This window comes from Bos indicus, chromosome 24 (genome assembly GCF_029378745.1).
Source record: "Bos indicus isolate NIAB-ARS_2022 breed Sahiwal x Tharparkar chromosome 24, NIAB-ARS_B.indTharparkar_mat_pri_1.0, whole genome shotgun sequence".
In the NCBI taxonomy this organism is placed as follows: domain Eukaryota; kingdom Metazoa; phylum Chordata; class Mammalia; order Artiodactyla; family Bovidae; genus Bos; species Bos indicus.
Genome location: NC_091783.1, coordinates 35825690 through 35847002, shown reverse-complemented (window position 1 = coordinate 35847002; position 21313 = coordinate 35825690).

The following is a 21313-nucleotide window of genomic DNA, read 5'->3' as shown; positions in this document are numbered from 1 at the left end:
ATGTGGCCCACTGGGATTTCAGACTCAACCATTCCTAATCCAGCTTTTTCTTCTCAAGCTCGCCTTACCGTGGGCTCCCTGTCACCAGATCCAGATGTTTGGGAATTATCCCAGACTTTGCTCTCATCTTGCATCCAGGAGCCAACGCAAGCAGACTGCCAGACTATGTATTGTATCTGCTATGCTATGCTATGCTAAGTCGCTTCAGTCGTGTCCGACTTTGTGCAACCCCATAGACGGCAGCCCACCAGGCTCCCCCGTCCCTGGGATTCTCCAGGCAAGAACACTGGAGTGGGTTGCCATTTCCTTCTCCAATGCATGAAAGTGAAAAGTGAAAGTGAAGTTGCTCAGTCGTGTCCGATTCTTTGCGACCCCATGCACTGCAGCCTACCAGGCTCCTCCGTCCATGGGATTTTCCAGGCAAGAGTACTGGAGTGGGGTGCCATTGCCTTCTCCGATGTATTGTATCTGGGTTCATGGAATGTCAAAACTCATGTGAGTTCCTGGCTCGAGAGAATTTATTAGTGATAAATTAAAGCATGTAGAGGGTGGCAGAGGATGAGATGATTGGATGGCATCACTGACTCAATGGACATGAGTTTGAGCAAACTCTGGGTGATGGTGAAGGACAAGGAAGCCTGCAGTCCATGGGGTCACAAAGAGTCAGACAGGACTTAGCGACTGAACAACAAAACATGTAGAGATCAGCAGACCATCAGAGCAAATGAGCAAAATTATACATAATTGAAAAGCAAGTTTTTATTTAAATTCTGACTACGTTATTATGACCCTTGTAAAAAGTTTTAATTTGGTTCTTGATCTCCATGGCAACAGGATGGGCAAAATATCATGCTATTTGGGGACAGCTGTAGCCTATGCTGGGCTTCCCCCATGACTTAGTGGTTAAGAATCCACTTACAATGCAGGAGCCACAGGAGACACAGGTTCGATCCCCGGTTCGGAAAGATCCCCTGGAGGAGAGCATGGCAACCCACTCCAGTATTCTTACTTGGAAAATCCCATGGTGAGAGGAGCCTGGCAGGCTTCAGTCCATGGGGTCGAAAAGAGTTGGACACGACTGAGGCGACCTAGCATGCAGGCACGGATGTAGCCTATGCTAATGATCTGTGGAGGAATAAATCATTGTATGGATTGAATAGTACATTTCAACCTTGTCTTCTGATCCATAATTGCCAAAGTAATCCAAAGTACAATTTAAATAATAAAGTACAAACAGGAATATATAAGTAATACAATAAATCACTTGACTTGTTACCTGAGCAAATTCAACTTTTTCTATATGGAAACAAAAAAGAACTCTTCCAGTGTACTGACTGTAAATTTTTGGAAGAAGAAGACAATACAACTAAAATATTAAAATTGGGCCAAGAAATTATACATGGTTATTGCCAGATTTTCATCTGAAAGGAGGCAACAGACTTGCCAGGATGAATTATCCTTATTTGACTATTAAAGAAAAGTGTGATGCTGGAAGGCAAAAAGACTAGGGAATATTTTGGGGTTATGTGTAAATTTATTTAAAAGTAGCCTTTTAAAAAAACAGAAGAAAAGTAAAAGAAACTATCCTGGAATTATTGTGAAGTAGGTGATGTAAAATATTATGCATGTTATCCTGAAATGTGTTCTTTATCACTTTCTAAACTTTCTATGTGTAGAATGCTCTTTTCTTCAAATTAGAACTTATTTTAAAACTCTTTGGGGAGCACTGATACAATTGGGCTTCATAATAATAGCTACAGAAGAGGAGCTGGAAGGACTTCCCTGGTGGTCCAGTGGCTAAGACTCTGCTCCCAATGCAGGGGGCCCAGGGTTCAATTCCTGGTCAGGAATCTAGAGTCTCACATCCCACAGTTAAGAGTTCTCATGCTTTGTTTGCATGCCACAACTAAAACCCCACATCTTGCAACTAAGACTAAGCGCAAACTAAATAAATAAATAGTTAAGAAAAGAACAGGAGCTTGAACAACTAACGAAACAGAATTTGTAAAACATCAGAATTTTAAAAGTGCCAGACCAGAACAAAGACCATTTAAAATTTATTTGAATATTTAAAATGATTCTACTGAGCACTGTTGGGTCTTGACAATATAAAGATGTTGTCAAGTTTTAGTTTAGAATTTTAAACTCATGGTTTGCTTATCTTAAATTGTTTTATTTTAAAGATGCCATTTGATTATTAATAAAGTATATATAGGGGGCTTCCCTGATAGCTTAGTTGGTAAAGAATCTGCCTGCAATGTAAGAGACCTGGGTTTGATCCCTGGATTGGGAAGATCTTCTGGAGAAGGGATAGGCTACCTACTCCAGTATTCTGGCCTGGAGAATTCCATGGACTGTATAGTCCATGGGGTTGCAAAGAATTGGACACGATTGAGCGACTTTCAAAGTATGTGTATATATATATATATACACATATATATACACATATCTGTATAATAACACACACACATATATGTATAATAACATACACAGATGAAACAAAAGAAACCCTTTTTGTAGTGCTTGGTGGCTGCATGTACATTGGGGCTCATTTTTCACTAATAATGCTCGGCTTCATCCCCTCCAGCTGGTCACAGCATATCCATTCTCGCAAATTTGTTCACTCAAAAAGCGTCTAGGTTGTACACAGTTGTTCATAGCAGCTTTGTTCATAATAACCCCAAACTGGAAACTATCCATGTGCCTTTCAGTGGGTTCAATGGGTTGAACAAACACTGGTACACCAATGACATGGAATACTACTGAGCAAAAAAAAAAAAGAGTGGAATATTGATGCATGCAACTTGGATGAGCCATAAGTAAATAAATTATGCTGAATGGAAAGAAGTCAATCCCCAAAGGATCCACAGCACTCCATTTATGTAACATTCACGAGATGCCACAGTTACAGGTGAAGAACAGACTAGTAGTTTTCAGGAATTAGGGATGGCAGATGGAGGGGGCTCTCAGGAGGTAGCATGATGTTTTGAGTTTGTTTAATATGTGTGGCTACGTTACACATATGATAGAATTACATAGAGACACAGACATGCACATGAGTGTGTATAACAGATGAGAACTGAAGACACTGAATTATATTAATGACAACTCCTTGGTTTTTATATTGTACTATAATAATTGTCAGATATAAACACTGGAGGAGGCTGACTGAGGGGTACATGGTACAAGCTATACATTTTTTGGAAACTTCTGTGAATCTATAATTATTTCAAAAATAAAAATAAAAAAAAATTATTTAGGACTTATCTGCACTGTCCTGGGCATTGTCTTCCTTTTTAATTTTCTGTGTATTGAATGTTTGTCCCTCCTCTGCATCTCTACTGCTGCCCTGTTTTAGATCTCCTAAGAGCATGGACTGTTGTTTTACTTATTGTACCTACAATAGTGTTTGGCAGAGAGAGAGAGAGAGAGAGTGTGTGTGTGTGTGTGTGTGTGTAATGAACAGAATTGCTTAGCATCCTTACATTGCCTGACCCTGGTCTGTCTTTCCACATTATCTCCCTCTGCTTCCTTCTGTATGTGAGTGCTCCAACTGGCTAACAGTTGCCCGAATATATCCTGGTTAGTTTTCTCTCCATGCTAGACATTGCCCCTTCCAGGTCTTTCTCTCACTTATTACTTAACCTTTAGTGTTCAGACCAAGAATCATTTACTTATTCCCATTCTCTGGGCCCTCTTGAATGTGCCCTTCTGTATCACACCACTCTACTTGTGTGTATACCTCTATTGCCTCGCTTACCTTCCTTTATTTCAACAGTTTATTTACCTGTTGACTCAGGATTTGCACAGAAAACAGAAGGCACACTCAGGTGAAATCATGAAACTAACTTTATGAAGAGACTAGTCACAGAAGTCGGTGGAGGTGAGGAAATCGGCGATTGGTTATGGGAGCCCTGTGAGCACTGGAAGCTTGCAGGACAGAGTTACCATCACAGAGAAATGGGCAGAGCTTCAGGCCAAAAGAGCACCTCCCACTGGCTGAACTCAATCAGAATCCACAGAGCCAGACAACCCCAGAGATGCAGCTAATAGAGAACAATCCTTGAATTGTGGAGCAAGGCAGAGAGAGGAAGAGAATGGATCGGGGGAGACGATGGCAAATCAAAAGCAACCAATGCATGTTTTCCTTTCCATTAGATGGAATGTTCCTGAGGGCAGAACTATTTCACATTCATTCTTATTCATTTATTTATTTTTGGTTGTGCTGGATCTTGGCTGGCGCACACAGGCTTTCTCTAGTTGTGGCAAGTGGGGGCTACTCTTCATTGCGGTGCACAGGCTTCTCTTGTTGGGGAGCACAGGCTCTAGGCGTGCAGGCTTCAGAAGTTGTGGGCTCCAGAGCTTGGGCTCAGTAGTTGTGGCTCAAAGGACTAGTTGCTCTGAGGCAGGTGGAATCTTCCCAGACCAGAGACCGAACCTGTGTCCCCTGCATTGGCAGATGGATTCTTATCCACTGCACCACCAGGGGAAGCCCTCTCATTCATTCTTGGAGTTCCAGCACCTAGCACAGGGCCTGGCCCAGGAAAATCATTCAATAAATCCTTGTGGAAGTGAATTACAACTTCAGGGCATGTACTACATTTAACTTAATATTTGTAGGAAGGTAGGCAAACTGTTTACAATCTACTTTCACATGGAACTGTTTTTATACATTTTTTGATATCATATCTGACTTAGATGATAACAGCACAACCAAGACAGAATCCACTGGAAAGGTTAATTTTGGTCGTCTTGCTTTGCTGAGTTCATGCAGCTGAGTCTAATGCAACATGAACCTGGATATAGAAGTATCCATGTGGGGCTATCAGCATGAGACACAAAGCATGAGAACCGCAGCATATTTCAATTAGTGATGCTTGTCTAGTAATTATACAATATTGTCTCCAGATCCTGGTGCCAAATAGGCAATTATGAATAAAAGCTTACAGAGTCAGGCAAGCCAGGTACATTTTTGAGGCATGAAAAAATCCAGGTATTCTATCTAATGATATATATCAGACCATAGGGTAGGGTGACCAACTGTCCTGGTTTGCCTGTGACTGTACTGGATACAGCAAGCTCCAGGAGTTGGTGATGGATGGGGAAGCCTAGCATGCTGCAGTCCATGGGGTCGAAAAGAGTCGACACGACTGAGTGACTGAACTGAACTAAACTGTACTGGATACAGCACTGAAATCCTTTAGCCTGAGAAATCTTCTGCCTCAGGTCACCTGGGACAGTTGATCACCTTACAATTAGGGTTAATTTTAAAATGCAGAATTTTGGACTTCTCTGTTGGTCCAGTGGCTGAGACTCCATACTCCCAATGCAGGGGGCCCAGGTTTGATCCTTGGTGAGGGAACCAGATCCCATATGCTGCAACTAAGAGTTCACATGCCTCAACTTAAAAAAAAAAAAATCCCACATGCCACAACTAAAGATCCCATGTGCTGCTACTAAGACCCAGCACAAATAAATAAACACATATTTTGTAGATTTTGATTCCTCAGGATACAGCTTAACTGAGGCTTTATTTAGAGATGATAAAGCTGTTCTAGCTCTTTGATAGTTATCTTGAGTTTTGTAAAACTTCAAATCTTCTTTGACTGGGATCTGGTAACTTTGCAGATGAATTAATTAAGAAGTCCTAAGAAAAACCCTTCACTGACAGTATTTTCTTAACCCCAAACCTTACAAACAAACTTAATCTAATTAGTTCCTCAGGTGTAAAATCAAAATGTACTCTAGTGTATTTATAGAAATAACAAGTCTGTCTTTCTACTAATTTGCTCACGTTTCTGGATATATTTCTAAACTCCTGGCCAGCTTTCTCTGCAAACTGCAAGTCCCTTGTTCAAATATTCTACGGGAGGAATATGCACCCACAATGATTGTACCAGTGGCTATTTCTAACTTTTGTATTTATTTACCAAGTGAGAAAGTGGTTGAGAACTAGTCAGGACTTTTTGCAGCAAGTCTTCATCCTCAGACTTTTGGCTGAACCGTGGAAACTCAATATGCAATAAAACTGCCTGGTTCTGGAACCAGATAAACTCCTTTTATTAGTGAGAAACTTCATATAGATACTGATTTATGTGTCCTATATGGAAGTACAAAAAAGACTTAGCCAGTGTATAGTATTTATAATTTATGAGAGATTTTCAGGAAAAAAAAAAAAGACAAATGGATTGCCTTGAATCTTCATGGGAAAGGCTAGAGCTACTGAAGCAAATTAAGAAAAAAAAAAAATTCAACTGGGGACTTCCCTGGAGGTCTAGTGGTTAAGGTTTTGCCTTCCAACGCAGCAGATGCAGGTTCAACGCCTGGGTGGGGAGCTAAGACCCCACATACCCTGTGGCCATAAAACCAAAACATAAAACAGAAGCAATACTGTAACAAATTCAATGAAGACTTTAAAAATGGTCCACATCAAAAAAATCTTTTAAAGACTCCAACTACTGTACATACAGTAATAACATGTGAGTGATAACAGGCCCCTTCATAGTTTGCAAATAAGAGGAATAGATAAGCTAGTCACCAAAAGTAAGACTTGCCCATGTGATGTGACATTAGGGAAATAGTTTAATGAATGATTATACTTTAAATAATTATTCATTTTTATAGCTGTGACATTATGCTAATTTTCTGATGGTGACAAAAGTGTCACTGGTATTTTTGGTGCTAAAAATAAATTACTTAAGTAATTTGGGGGGGTATATTTTAAATGAAGGAATTGTGTGGTAAGTGAATTATATCTTTTTTCCTTTCAGTTTTACTGCGATATAATTGAATACAGCACTGTGTATGTTTTAAATATACAGCATAATGGTTTGACTTACATACATCATTATTACAAGAAGTAATGATTACCATAAGAGGTTTAGTTAAAATACATCATCTCATATAGACACAAAATTGAAGATGTAGGAAAAAATTTTCCTCTTGATGAGAACTCTTAGGATTTACTCTATTAATAGCTTTCATATATAACATAAAGCAGTGTTAATTATATTTATTATCTTGTACATTATATCCCTGTTTCCTAGGTGGCTCAGTGGTAAAGAACCCACCTGCAATGCAGGAGACAGGGGTTTGATCCCTGGGTTGGGAATATCCCCTGGAGAAGGAAATGGCAACCCACTCCAGTATTCTTGCCTGGAAAATTCCATGGACAGAGGAGCCTGGTGGGTTATGACCATGGGGTCATAGAGTTGGACATGCCTGAGTAACTGAGCACACACACACATTACATTCCTCATACTTATTTATTTTATAATTGGAAGTTTGTGCCTTTTGATGGTCTTCATCCAATCCTTCCACCCCCAACTTCACCTCTGGTACCCACAAATCTGATCTCTTTTTCTTTGAGCTTGTTTTTAAAGTATATTTGACCTACAATGCTCTGTTACTTCGCAAATCACTGCATAGTGATTTGATCTTTCTATATATTACAAAATGATCATCACCACATCATTTAAATTACTTGAAAAAATCAACTATTTCTAAAGTTTAAAAAAATTGTTTAGGCAACTTAAGTCACTATCACTTGAAAAAACTACAAATAATGAGTTACCTTTTCTTTTTTTAATTTTTTTTTTTTTGGTGTGCTGCATGTGGGATCTTAGTTCCCTGATAGGGGATCGAACTCGCATCCCTTGCCTTAGAATCACGAAGTCTTAACCAATCCACTACCAGGGAAGTCCCAAGAGTTATCTTTTTTAAAAAAAACTTTTAATTTTTAACTGTGCTGGGCCTCGGTTGCTGCATGCGGGCCTTCTCCGACTTCGGTGAGTGGGGCCAGTCTCTAGTTGTGGTGCTCGGGCTTCTCGTCGTGGTGACTCTCTTGAGGAGCACAGGCTCTAGGGCGTGGGCTCAGTGGTTGTCGCCTAGGAACTTAGCTGCTCCACAGCATATGGAGTCTTCCTGGAGCAGGGATCGAACCCATGTCCCTGAGAGCTACCTTAACTGAGCATCTTCCACTGTGTCAGCCACCCGATTAGACATTTTGCGTAGAATTTCATTTAACTCTTTCAACCCTATGATATGAGTATTATTACCAACTCCACTTTGTAGTTAAATAAAAAGGGTAATTTGCCCAATATCACAGAACGGTGAAGGTAGAGAACGAAAATTCTGTCTTACCCAGATCTTTTTGTTCTTTCCACTATCACCCAGCAATCCCACTCCTGGGCATGCGTGCCCAGTCGTGCCCAGTCGTGCCCAGCTCTTTGCGACCCCATGGACTGTAGCTTGCCGGGCTCCTCTGTCCATGGAATTTTTCAGGCAAGAATACTGGAGTGGGTTGCCATTTCCTTCTCCAGGGGATCTTTCTAACCCAGGAATCGAACCTTCATCTCCTGCGTTCCTTGCATTGGCAGGCAGATTATTTACCACTAGCGCCACTGCATCACACAATTCCTTTAAAAACAAAACCAAAATCACTGAAAGGTGCGTAAAAACACTATTCCAGTGACTTTATTATTTTCCATCTCTCTATATAATTTCATGGGATTTTGCTAATTAAGAATGAAGTTAGGTAAGAAAACTTATACAGCCTTATAACATCTATGGTGATGCTTTTTCTGCATTGTAGACGTATTTGTACCATGAGTGCTTGCTAAATGGTACTTGCTAATTCTATTCATTTGCTAATTTGCTCATATAGCTCCATTTCTGAAAATGTTGCCAAGAGCTCTTAAAAGGGAACAATGGCCATATTTTTAAAGTTTAGTAAAATCAAAACAAGATGGGCACATGCTAAAGATTCATTGGGGATCATTTACATATATGGCATTCTAAAAAAAAAAGGGGGAGGTGCTTTTTTTTTTAAGTGCAGAAAAAGGAATGCAACCTATTTCTTGAAAGGGCATAGGAGCGGGTCTCATATTCTCACACATGGCTTTGTTTTCAAATTCTTGAAAGTGCAGAAATTCTTTTAATTTAAAGGTGAGCCCATGGAAAATCTGGACCAGCTGTAGAAAGCTGTAGAGGAGCGCAGTGTCACAGTCACTTTTTCAATTCGTGACACCACCCCAGGAGACCTGACCCTCCCACTCAGCACTGTTCTAAATTATCAAAGATGCACGCCCCTCCCCATTGCTACAAGCGAGATGCTTCCACGGAACTGATAGTCTCATTAACTGCTCCTGCCTAATGGTTGTAAAGGGCAGGAAGGAACTCAGATAGCCCTTGAGATGCGAGGGAGGCTCTGGGCTGTCCAAGGAGGAAGGCTCAGAGCCTGTGTGTCTAAACTCAGCCGACTAGATAGTAAGGAAACAGTTGTATCTCAACCCAGCATCCCAGGGACCTGGCAGAACGTCGCCGTGACTTTCTTCAAGGTCACACAAAGTTTAAGTGATTTTTACTATCCCACATTCCGACGTGTCCTTCTCTAGTGAGTCATTTCTCATGGTGGCTCATCATTCTTTATTTATGGCATCTTTATTAGGTACCAACATCTCAGCTCTCCTAGTAATTGTGTGGCTGACTATTTTTGGAAGTTTCCCACCTCCCTGTCAGGGACTAAGGGAGTTTCATCAATGTTGAAGGGGGGAGTTTGAAAATCCTGTTCTCGAATGAGACAGGTAAAAAAAAATGGCCTTATTAGGATTCCTGTTTTCAATGTCTAGGGAAAAGTCCCAGGGAGAGAAAAACAGGTAACAAAGACTTTCGTCCTCCCCTGGTGAGATCTGCACATTGAAAGTAGGCTAAGCTAGGGTAATCGGCTTAATCTGGCCATAAATAGTGTGTGCAGCTCTTCATTTCATTAACATCATTAACCAGGGCCCAGCAGGAACATGGACTGAAATCACTTGGCCCCTTCCTCCAGTGCTGAATTTACCCAGTTGTGCGTAACCCATTTACCCATAAACTGCCCAACACTGATACAGGCATGTCAGAGTGACTCTTTGGCTGCCTGGTTTTTTCCCCAGTGGTTTTGTAGGGGAGGGTTGTCTCCTGCCACCTACTTCCGCCTCCTGGCTGTTTTGATAAAGAGAAGAAATGTACTGGACAAGAGAGTTCCAGAAAAACATCTATTTCTGCTTTATTGACTATGCCAAAGCCTTTGACTGTGTGGATCACAAGAAACTGTGGAAAATTCTGAAAGAGATGGGAATACCAGACCACCTGACCTGCCTCTTGAGAAATCTGTATACAGGTCAGGAAGCAACAGTTAGAACTGGACATGGAACAACAGACTGGTTCCAAATAGGAAAAGGAGTACGTCAAGGCTGTATATTGTCACCCTGCTTATTTAACTTCTATGCAGAGTACATCATGAGAAACGCTGGCCTGGAAGAAACACAAGCTGGAATCAAGACTGCTGGGAGAAATATCAATAACCTCGGATATGCAGATGACACCACCCTTATGGCAGAAAGTGAAGAGGAACTCAAAAGCCTCTTGATGAAAGTGAAAGTGGAGAGTGAAAAAGTTGGCTTAAAGCTCAACATTCAGAAAACAAAGATCATGGCATCCGGTCCCATCACTTCATGGGAAATAGATGGGGAAAGAGTGGACACAGTGTCAGACTTTATTTTGGGGGGCTCCAAAATCACTGCGGATGGTGACTGCAGCCGTGAAATTAAAAGACGCTTACTCCTTGGAAGGAAAGTTATGACCAACCTAGATAGCATATTGAAAAGCAGAGACATTACTTTGCCAACAAAGGTCCATCTAGTCAAGGCTATGGTTTTTCCAGTGGTCATGTATGGATGTGAGAGTTGGACTGTGAAGAAGGCTGAGCACCGAAGAATTGATGCTTTTGAACTGTGGTGTTGGAGAAGACTCTTGAGAGTCCCTTGGACTGCAAGGAGATCCAACCAGTCCATTCTGAAGGAGATCAGCCCTGGGATTTCTTCGGAGGGAATGATGCTAAAGCTGAAACTCCAGTACTTTGGCCACCTCATGCGAAGAGCTGACTCATTAGAAAAGACTCTGATGCTGGGAGGGATTGGGGTCAGGAGGAGAAGGGGACGCCAGAGGATGAGATGGCTGGACGGCATCATTGACTCGATGGACTTGAATCTGAGTGAACTCCGGGAGTTTGTGATGGACAGGGAGGCCTAGCGTGCTGCAATTCATGGGGTCACAAAGAGTCGGACACGACTGAGCGACTGAACTGAACTGAGCCCAGAAGGTGGCCTGAGTTTTGCTGGCAGCTTCTGAAGCAGCTCCCAGTGTTTCCATGTCCCTGGGCAAGAACAGAGGGTGGCTTTATTTTGCCCATGCCACAGAGACCGCATGTCCACAGGGTTTGCCTGACCAGAGAGTGGGTTTCTCTGGCTCTCCATCCAGACTCAGGCAAATGTCTGCATCATAAAGGATGCTGTCCCTCACCTGCCACTCATATGCATGCACGTGCTGCCCCCTGGAGGCATCTATGCCACTAGCTGGAAACCAGACCTGTTGGCACAGAACTTTACCCTCCCCACCACCACCATCCCGCCCTTCCCCGGCCCCAGGCATGGGAAACCTAACAGGCCCCCCGGGGGCCTGTGGAAAACCAGCCGCCTACGTCTGCAGTGAGCAGAGCCTATCTGGCTCCAGCTAAAGTGTTGTCAGGAAGGAATATGGGCCTACTGTGGTGGAAAGAACATCCCATTTTCCGAAAGAAGCTAGAAATGCGGATTCTTGCATGAAATCTCTGACTTTTCAAACTTGCCCACCTAACTCAGTTAAGAAAAGAAAAACAAACAAAAAACTATTCTGGTGGCAGGCCCCGTGAGTGACATATTCAATGCATTGTGCAAATTAAGAAAAAAAAAAGGGTAGATAAAGCCGACTGGGGAGAAAAGAAAAAAAGCAGCCAGTCTCATGTGCCAAGTTAAAGGTACTTGTGGGCAGCTGATCCCTGTGCCAGGCGCTGGGTTTAATGAGCAGGTCTTGGCTGGTGTTCAGCCCCCAGTCGCCCGCTGGCTGCACTGGCGGGAGGTACACCCTGCACATCTGCCGGTGACTCCTAGTAGCCAGATTCTGCCCCTGGGCCCGGGGGGGCCCAGGTTCACACGCTCCTGGTGATGCAGGAGGGAGTGATAGAACAGGGAAGCCAACAGACATGGCAAGCCTACCTGAGCTAAGGAGCCAAGAAATTGGAAAACATTTCCCCTACACTGGGTCCCAAACTTCCTCTCAGTGGTGCTGGGGGTGAATCAAGAAGCGATAGGTGAGTTTTTCTTTTTTTTTTTATTTTAAAAATTTTATTTGGATTTCCCACGTGGCACTAGTGGTAAAGAACCTGCTTGCCAATGCACAGGATGTAAGAGACACAGGTTTGATCCTTGAGTCAGGAAGATATCCCCTGGAGAAGGGCATGACAACCCACTCCAATATTCTTGTCTGGAGAATCCCATGGACAGAGGAGCCCGGGTGGGCTACACTCTATGATGGAGGGAGCAAGAGAGAGGGGAAGCCAACAGAAATGTCAAGCCTGCCCATGCTAAGGAGCCATAAAATTTAAAAATATTTCCCTACACTGGGTCCCAAACTTCCTCTCAGTGGTCCTGGGAAGGTGAACCAAGAATCAACAGGTGAGTTGATCTTTTTAAATTAAAATTTTTTTATTAATTATTTATTGGCCACACAGCATGGCATGCGGGATCTTAGCTCCCCCACCAGGGGTCAAACCTGCGCCCTCCATGTTGGGAGTCAGAAGTTTTAACTGCTTGGCCACCAAGGAAGCCCTGTGCTTATTTCTGACAGTGTCTTTTAGAGGTTATTCTGCTCTATATGTGACGAAGATGTTCTCACTCATCTACTATCTCTTTTTGAGTACACTTGATTTATTATTAACATGTTTCCTTTATTGGGTCAGATCTCTTTATAGAAATTATTTCTAACTCTGACAACATCCTGATAAGATGTTTTACAGATTAAGATACTAAGGCTCAGAGAACTAATTTCCCTCTGCCCCGCAACCCCCTACTGCCAAACCAGCTAGGAATTGGCTCTGTGCTGGACTTCAAACTTGATCTGTCTCACTAGGAAGCTATTGCTTCCTAAGACTGTGTACTTCATTGGAGATGCCAAGGGCGTTACCCTTCCTCCCTAACGGCACCTAATCAAGCTCTGCTGTTATTCAAGTACACGAGGCATCGGAATCTCCTTCTTGGTGCCTTGTCCCTCCTCCTTTTCATTTCTTAACAAATGCAAGAACAGTTCTTCGACAAAGCAAAGGATACATCTGTGTAGTGTATAACTTTGAAAATAACAAATCACCAGATGTACATATCCCAGTGAGTGTTGTTCTTTCAAAACACTGGGTTGCCAAGGTGACTACAGACCTATTCCAGTGATGCTATCCATCAGTCACCACCTTGTCTGTGCTTCTCTTTTGGAAGGACTTTCGAAGCCAGTTTACAAGCCATTCAGAGAAATTAGGCTCCTCATTTCAGTGGCACTGACGGTTTTAAACATCAAATGATAATATTCAGCTTTTCAACCACTCTGTCCATCAGATTTAAGTACAAATAACTTGAGTTTATTTCCAGAGCTTAAGTCCAGTCTCAGAGGAGTTAGATTTGCCACCTGAGAATCTTCAGAAGAATATGCTGGGAGGAGACACATACATTGGACCAGACAGGTCCTAACAAGCTGATTAAATTAAGAAATTAGGGTGGTGGGCAGGGTATAAATTTTAAGTCTAGACTTAGGAGTCATAGAGACTGGATTCAAATCTTCGGTTTACCACTTACTAGCTGAGTAACCTTGTGGAGATTACTTAATCTCTTCCTGTCTCTATTTCTGCTTTTGTAAAATGGAGATAATAATTGAACACGTAGAAGTTCCTAGAACAGTGGGTGGTACAGTGTAAGTGCTATTTAAGTGTTGGCCACTGTTAAAATCAAACCTATCACTTTTTAGCATCAACTTGAATTATAAATGTATCAGGCAAAATCCTAACAGGACACACATTTTCTATAAGTATCATCATCTACTGAAGTCACAAAACATTCTTATGTAGGATACATAAATTTCTTTGGTTGTTAAAATAAAGATACCCTTTGCCAAGTGTAAAGAGATCAAATTGCCAACATCCGCTAGATCATCGAAAAAGCAAGAGAGTTCCAGAAAAACATCTATTTCTGCTTTATTGACTATGCCAAAGCCTTTGACTGTGTGGATCACAAGAAACTGTGGAAAATTTTGAATGAGATGGGAATACCAGACCACCTGACCTGCCTCTTGAGAAACCTATATGCAGGTCAGGAAGCAATAGTTAGAACTGGACATGGAACAACAGACTGGTTCCAAATAGGAAAAGGAGTATGTCAAGGCTGTATATTGTCACCCTGCTTATTTAACTTCTATGCAGAGTACATCATGAGAAACGCTGGCCTGGAAGAAGCACAAGCTGGAATCAAGATTGCCGGGAGAAATATCAATAACCTCAGATAAGCAGATGATACCACCCTTATGGCAGAAAGTGAAGAGGAACTCAAAAGCCTCTTGATGAAGGTGAAAGAGGAGAGTGAAAAAGTTGGCTTAAAACTCAACATTCAGAAAACAAAGATCATGGCATCTGGTCCCATCACTTCATGGGAAATAGATGAGGAAACAGTAGAAACAGTGTCAGACTTTATTTTTGGGGGCTCCAAAATCACTGCAGATGGTGATTGCAGCCATGAAATTAAAAGACGCTTACTCCTTGGAAGGAAAGTTATGACCAACCTAGAGAGCATATTAAAAACCAGAGATATTACTTTGCCAACAAAGGTCCGTCTAGTCAAGGCTATGATTTTTCCAGTGGTCATGTATGGATGTGAGAGTTGGACTGTGAAGAAAGCTGAGTGCCAAAGATTGATGCTTTTGAACTGTGGTGTTGGAGAAGACTCTTGAGAGTCCCTTGGACTGCAAGGAGATCCAACCAGTCCATTCTGAAGGAGATCAGCCCCGGGTGTTCATTGGAAGGACTGATGCTGAAGCTGAAACTCCAATACTTTGGCCACCTCATGCAAAGAGTTGACTCATTGGAAAGGACCCTGATGCTGGGAGGGATTGGGGGCAGGAGGAGAAGGGGACGACAGAGGATGAGATGGCTGGATGGCATCACCGACTCAAAGCACATGAGTTTGGGTGAACTCCGGGAGTTGGTGATGGACAGGGAGGCCTGGCATGCTGTGATTCATGGGGTCGCAAAGAGTTGGACACGACTGAGTGACTGAACTGAACTCAAAGTTTCTTTATCTAAAAACATTCCGTTTCAGATGTAATCTGGAAAAAAACCTGAACACTATGCTGTACTCCTGAAACTAACACAATATTATAAATCAACTCTACTTCAATAAAAATGAATAGATACCTTCCATTTCATTTTACATCCAAGAAACCCATATGGAAATGGAGATGCCTGGAAGGCATTGCAACATCGATAGCTTGAAATACATGTGGCATCCTGGCAAAATATCCTGGTAAAATATTCCTCCAACCCTAAGCTCCGCACCTTTGCAACAGGAACATAATCTTTGTGCAGTGCAGTCCATTTTGCGCAGCTCTGATTGTTGAAAAGTCTTCCTGGTACTAAATTTAAATCTCTTTCCCTTACCATTCCCTCTCTCTGAAACCCCTCAGAGCCCAGGGGAAAAAGTCCTATTTTCTTTGGAGGTCCTATTCTTTGAGAATATTTTCTTTTCAGGAGCAACAGCCTTAGTTCTTTTATGCCATTTCTCTTAGGATGTGGTTTTGTATCCCCTCACCATATTTATCCCACTGATATCAATAGGCCTTGATTCCTTCAATTCCTTTTTTTTAAAAAATGTAGTTGTTTGTCCATGCATGTATTATCTCTCCTAAGAAAATTTTATTTGGCTACACCACTTAGTTGCAGCATGAGGTAACTTCTATGTGGATCTAGTTCCCTGACCAGGGATTGAACCCAGGCCCCCTACATTGGGAGCTCGGAGTCTCAACCAATGGACCACCAGGGAAGTCCCCTCTTCGATTCCTTTTAAGATGTGATTCCCAGAAGTGAGCATAGTCCTCCAGACCATAGAGATGTCTCCCTCCTCATCAGGTGAATCACACTTTTATGAATGTAGCCCGGGAACACATTCATTTTTATCTTAGTTTAGTCCTTATTTTGATAGCGTAGTACCAAAAGAAAAGAACTGAGGACCCAGAATCCTATATCAATGAAGTCATTCTCAGAGGGGGGAAAAGAAAGAGAGAATTTGTCATTAGCAGATCTACACTAAAAGTATGGGCCTAAATAAACTGATTAAAAGATAGACATTGATAAGGTAGATTGAAAACCAGATGCAGTCTACAAGAAATTCAATCCAAATATAATGGTATAGGCACATTGAAAGTAAAAGGATAGAAAATGATATATATTGCAAACAGTAATCAAAGGAAGCAGAAGTGGTAAATTTATATCAGATAAAATAGACTTCAGAGCTCATAAAACTATTAGAGCCTGGGAGAAAGATTATATGATAGTAAAAGAGTCAATCCACTGAGAAGTCACAGCAATCGTACATGTCTATGCACCAAACAACAGAGCAGCGAAATACATGAGGCAAAAACTAACAGAGCTGAAAGGAGAAATGGACAGATCCACAATCATAATAGGAGACTTCACTGTCCCAACAAACTGTCAGAATAACTGGACAGAAAATCATCAGGGTTGTAGAAAAACTCAACACCACCAACCACCAAATTAATGATCATTTAAATAATAGATATGCTAAGGGCACTAATGGAAAAAGTGGACATTATGAAAGAACAGATGTGTATGTGAGCAGGAAAATAGAAACCCTAGGAAAGAGTCAAAAGGAAATTCTAGAAATAAACACTGATACAGAAATGAAGAATGCCTTTTTTGGGGGCTCATTAATAACACTTACAGAGCCATGGGAAGAATCAGTAAGCTTGAAGATATTCAATAGAAACACCTAAAACTGAAATGTAAAGGGGAGAAAGAACGAAAAAGATCAGAATGTGTAAGAACTGTGGGACAATTATGAAGGGAATAACGTATGTACGTATAAAGGGATTACCAAAAGGAAAAGAGAGAGAGAGGGGAAAGGAAGAAATATTGAAAGTGATAATGAATGAGAACTTCCCAAAATTAATGACAGAAACCACAGGTTCAGGAATCTCAAACAACACCAGAAATCTACATGTGATTATCAAGCTGTAGAAGTGGTGATCCTTTTGTAATATATAGAAATATCGAGTCACTATGCTGTACACCTGGAAAAAACATAGCGTTGGGCTTCCCTGGTGGCTCAGTGGTAAAGAATCCGCCTGTCAATGCAGGAGACATGGGTTCAGTCCCTGAGTTGGGAAGATCCCACATGCTGTGGAGCAACTAAGCCCCTGCACCACAACTACTGGGCCTGTGCTCTAGAGCCTGAGAGGCACAACTACTGGAGCATGTGTGTCCTGGAGCCCGTGGAGCCCGCGCTCCACAAGAAAAGTCACCGCAACGAGAAGCCCGCACATCACAACCAGAGCAGCCCCGACTCCACACAACTAGAGAAAAGACCACACAGCAACGAAGACCCAGCACAGCCAAAAATAAACACATCAATAATTTTTTTTTATGTCATGTTGTAGGTCAATATACTTTAGTGAATAAATACACAAGTGAATGAATAAATACACAAGTGAATGAATGAAGTACCATACTATGTTACTATAAATGATAAAATAGGATGTATTTTCAGACTCTATTTTTGAAACATGTAATCTCCTTTATAACTTTAAACATACATATCAGCTGAACACCATGGTACTTTAAATGCTTGCTATTTAGTTTAAAAATGTCCAAGTATTTCTTAATATCTAGTAAACTTAAGTTATGAACCTGTAAGGAAATGGCATGTGCCAATGACATTACAATTAAAGTCTTTCATTATCAAATTAAAAGAAAAAAACTGCAGAAGATCACCAACAAATTCCCCAAACAGGCCAGAGGTGGGTGGGCAAAAGACTTTATATGTAGGAAAACATAGATAAGAATTACACAGACTTCTCTTTAGAAACCATGCAAGCAAAAAGAAAGTGGAATGAAATATTTAAAGTGTTGAAAGTTAAAAAAAAAAAAAAAAAAAAACCACCACTAACTTGGAATGGTGGTTTTGATAAAGTAATCCTTCAGAAAGTGAAAGTGTTAGTCGCTCAGTCTTATCCAACTCTTGAGACCCCATGGACTGTAGCCCACCAGGCTCCTCTGTTCATGGAATTCTCCAGGCAAGAATACTGGAGTGGGTTGCCATTCCCTTCTCCAGGGGATCTTCCCAACCCAGGGATGGAACCTGGGTCTCCTGCATTACAGGCAGATTCTTTACCAACTGAGCCATCAGGGAAGCTCTCAATCCTTCAGAAGTAGAGGAGAAATAAAGATTTTTCTCAGATAGGCAAAATACCACCAATAGGCCGTCTTTGTAGGAAAGAAGTTCTCCAAGAGAGAACAAAAATGATTTAAGTCATGCGGAGAGGGCAGAGGTCTAGGGAGTTCTCACCACCATGAGTAACTACTCCTGGTCATCAGGAGGGTGCAGAGGGGTGGGCAGAACATGGGGACAGTATGCTTGGCACCCAGGTGACACACTTGAATGTCTTTTGGGGCCCCTGTGCTCAATTTTGAGGACAGGGAGATGTGTGCAGCAGCCAGAGCCTGAAACTGGGGGCTCAGACTCCTCAGGGATGAGGAACTGGCTCCTCCCATTAGGCAACTCACCAGGTCACAGAGGTGCTGAGGGTGAGGGGAGTCGAGACTGGGTCATCAGGGAGAGTAATGACCACTGCTTGTGGCCTCGAGATCAGCCACTGTGATAGGGGCTGTAGTTCCTCCCTCCAGATTTCCTTTTGTAAGTTTCCCTCAGGAAGCGAGATCTAAGTGGTGGGAGGTGTGAGGCCCTGCCCACACCTCCCTCAGGCCTGTCCCTCAGAACTGAATTCATCCCCAAGGAGCTAGGAGTCTTGACAGCTAAGAGTTTGCAACTGACTTCTCTCTCCCAGGGACTGATTGCCCTTGGTTGAGGACATCCACCTTGCTCGAGGTCATACCGCCTTTCCTAGGGACAGCTCAGGTCCAGTGACTGTCAATCAATGACAAGTTTTCAAGGCTCAACTTCCTTGTTGCAATTTGGATCATCTGCAGAGTCATCTTTGCTCCAGAGTTCCTCGGGAGACCTTTGTTATAACCACATCATAGCTCAATTTCTCCCTCTGCTGGGTCTTAGTTTCTTTTCCCCTCACCCAAGTGATCCAGAGAACACACTAAAATAAACTCTTCCCTGGTGGCTCAGATGGTAAAGAATCCGCCTGCAGTGCGGGAGATGTGGGTTTGATCCCTGGGTGGGGAAGACCCTCTGAAGGAGGACATAGCAGCCCACTCCAGTATTCTTGCCTGGAGAATCCCCATGGACAGAGGATCCTGGCAGACTACAGTCCATTGGGTAGCAAAGAGTTGGACATGACTGGGCATCTAAGCACACACAAACCTCAGAGTCGGCTTCCTGTGGAAACCAACCTGCAACAATTTAAAGAGTTGGACCAATCCCATCCTCAATCTTCTCATCTTAAACACAACTAGGATGCCTTTAGGGGAAAAAAATCCCTTTACTGTCCTCTGCCCATCCAGGGCATTAGCTTTCATGACAGCAATACAAACTTGATACTCTCATATTTTCATCCTTGGCCCAAATGGTCTGCTTTTCATCTGTTACATTCAACTTTTGAAAGCAAGGACTTATCAATGAGCTGCCTACATAATTTCTTAAAAAAAAATTTTTTTTTATTTGGTATGAGGCAAAGTCTTAGTTCCAGCTCATGGGATCTTTAGATGGGGCATGTGGGATCTAGTTCCTGACCAGGGATTGAACCCCTGCTCCCTGCATTGGGAGCACAGTCTTAGCCACTGGACCACAGGGAAGTCCCACCCATAGTGTTTAAACAAATATCAGGGCACTCTGAGACCTAAGCCAGTTAATACATAAAATTATCTATTATAAAGGATAAGAGTACTTTTACCACCAAGGAAGTCCCCCTACACAGTCTCTTTGGTATACTTCCTGCTTCTTTCCTGGGATCATTTGTAATAACCCAGTGAAAACTACTTTCTTAGTTCTTCCCAACATTTATAGCTGTGTTTGCTGCTGCTACTGCTGCTGCTGCTAAGTTACTTCAGTCGTGTCCAACTCTGTGCAACCCCATAGACGGCTGCCCACCAGGCTCCCCCGTCCCTGGGATTCTCCAGGCAAGAATACTGGAGTGGGTTGCCATTTCCTTCTCCAATGCATGAAGGTGAAAAGAGAAAGTGAAGTCGCTCAGTCATGTCTGGCTCTTAGCGATCCCATGGACTTCAGCCTACCAGGCTCCTCTGTCCATGGGATTTTCCAGGCAAGAGTACTGGAGTGGGGTGCCATTGCCTTCTCCATAGCTGTGTTTACTCATCTGCAAAAAGGTGTTTATAAATTTTCGTTGAATTGGGTTCTGTTTGTATAAAGACTGGGATATGTCTGACCCAGCCAGACATGTATGACTTCTCTTAAAATTCAAATGTTGGGATTTCCTTGGTGATCCCATGGGTAAGACTCCACACTTCCAATGCAGGGGGCCTGGGTTCTATCCCTGGTCAGGGAACTAGATCTCACATGCTGCAGTGTGAGACCCAGTGCAGCCAAAATAAGTAAATATTTTAAAAATTCAAATGTCAATGTAGTTGTCTCCCTATCTCAACTTTACCCTCCATCCCCCAGAATATGAGCCTATTGAGAAGCAAGACTAATAATAGTCCATTGAGAGGTTCTTCCTTAGCAGTGAATGGGGCTCAGAAATATTCAGAAATAAGGAGCCCCCTTCCTGTGTGTGCTTCCCTCATGGCTCAGATGGTAAAGAATCTGCCTGCAATACAGGAGACCCAGGTTCGATTCCTGAGTTGGGAGGATCCCCTGAAGACGGGAATGGCTACCCACTCCAGTATTCTTGCCTGGAGAATTCCATGGACAGAGGAGCCTGGCGGGCTACAGTCCATGGGGTCGCAAAGAGTCAGACACAACACAGTGACTACGACTACTACTATTCCTACTTCCTGTGTGTGGGATGGACTGTGTCCTTAAGCCGACCCTTGAAGTCCTAGGCTACAGCCTCCACAGTTAACCCCATGGTGTTCGAGCAGCCTGATTACTGGGCTTCAGCCCCAGTTCCTGGTTTTCACTGCTATCCTCTGCTGGGCCGGGAGCCAAGACTGAACCCAGTCCAGCTGGCTGAAACTCTGACCCTTTCTCCTAGTTTCTGCCAACTTTGTTTCTGGTTTTTCTACCTTGATCCATATGTACTTCTTTGGGCCAAGACTCTGGTCAGC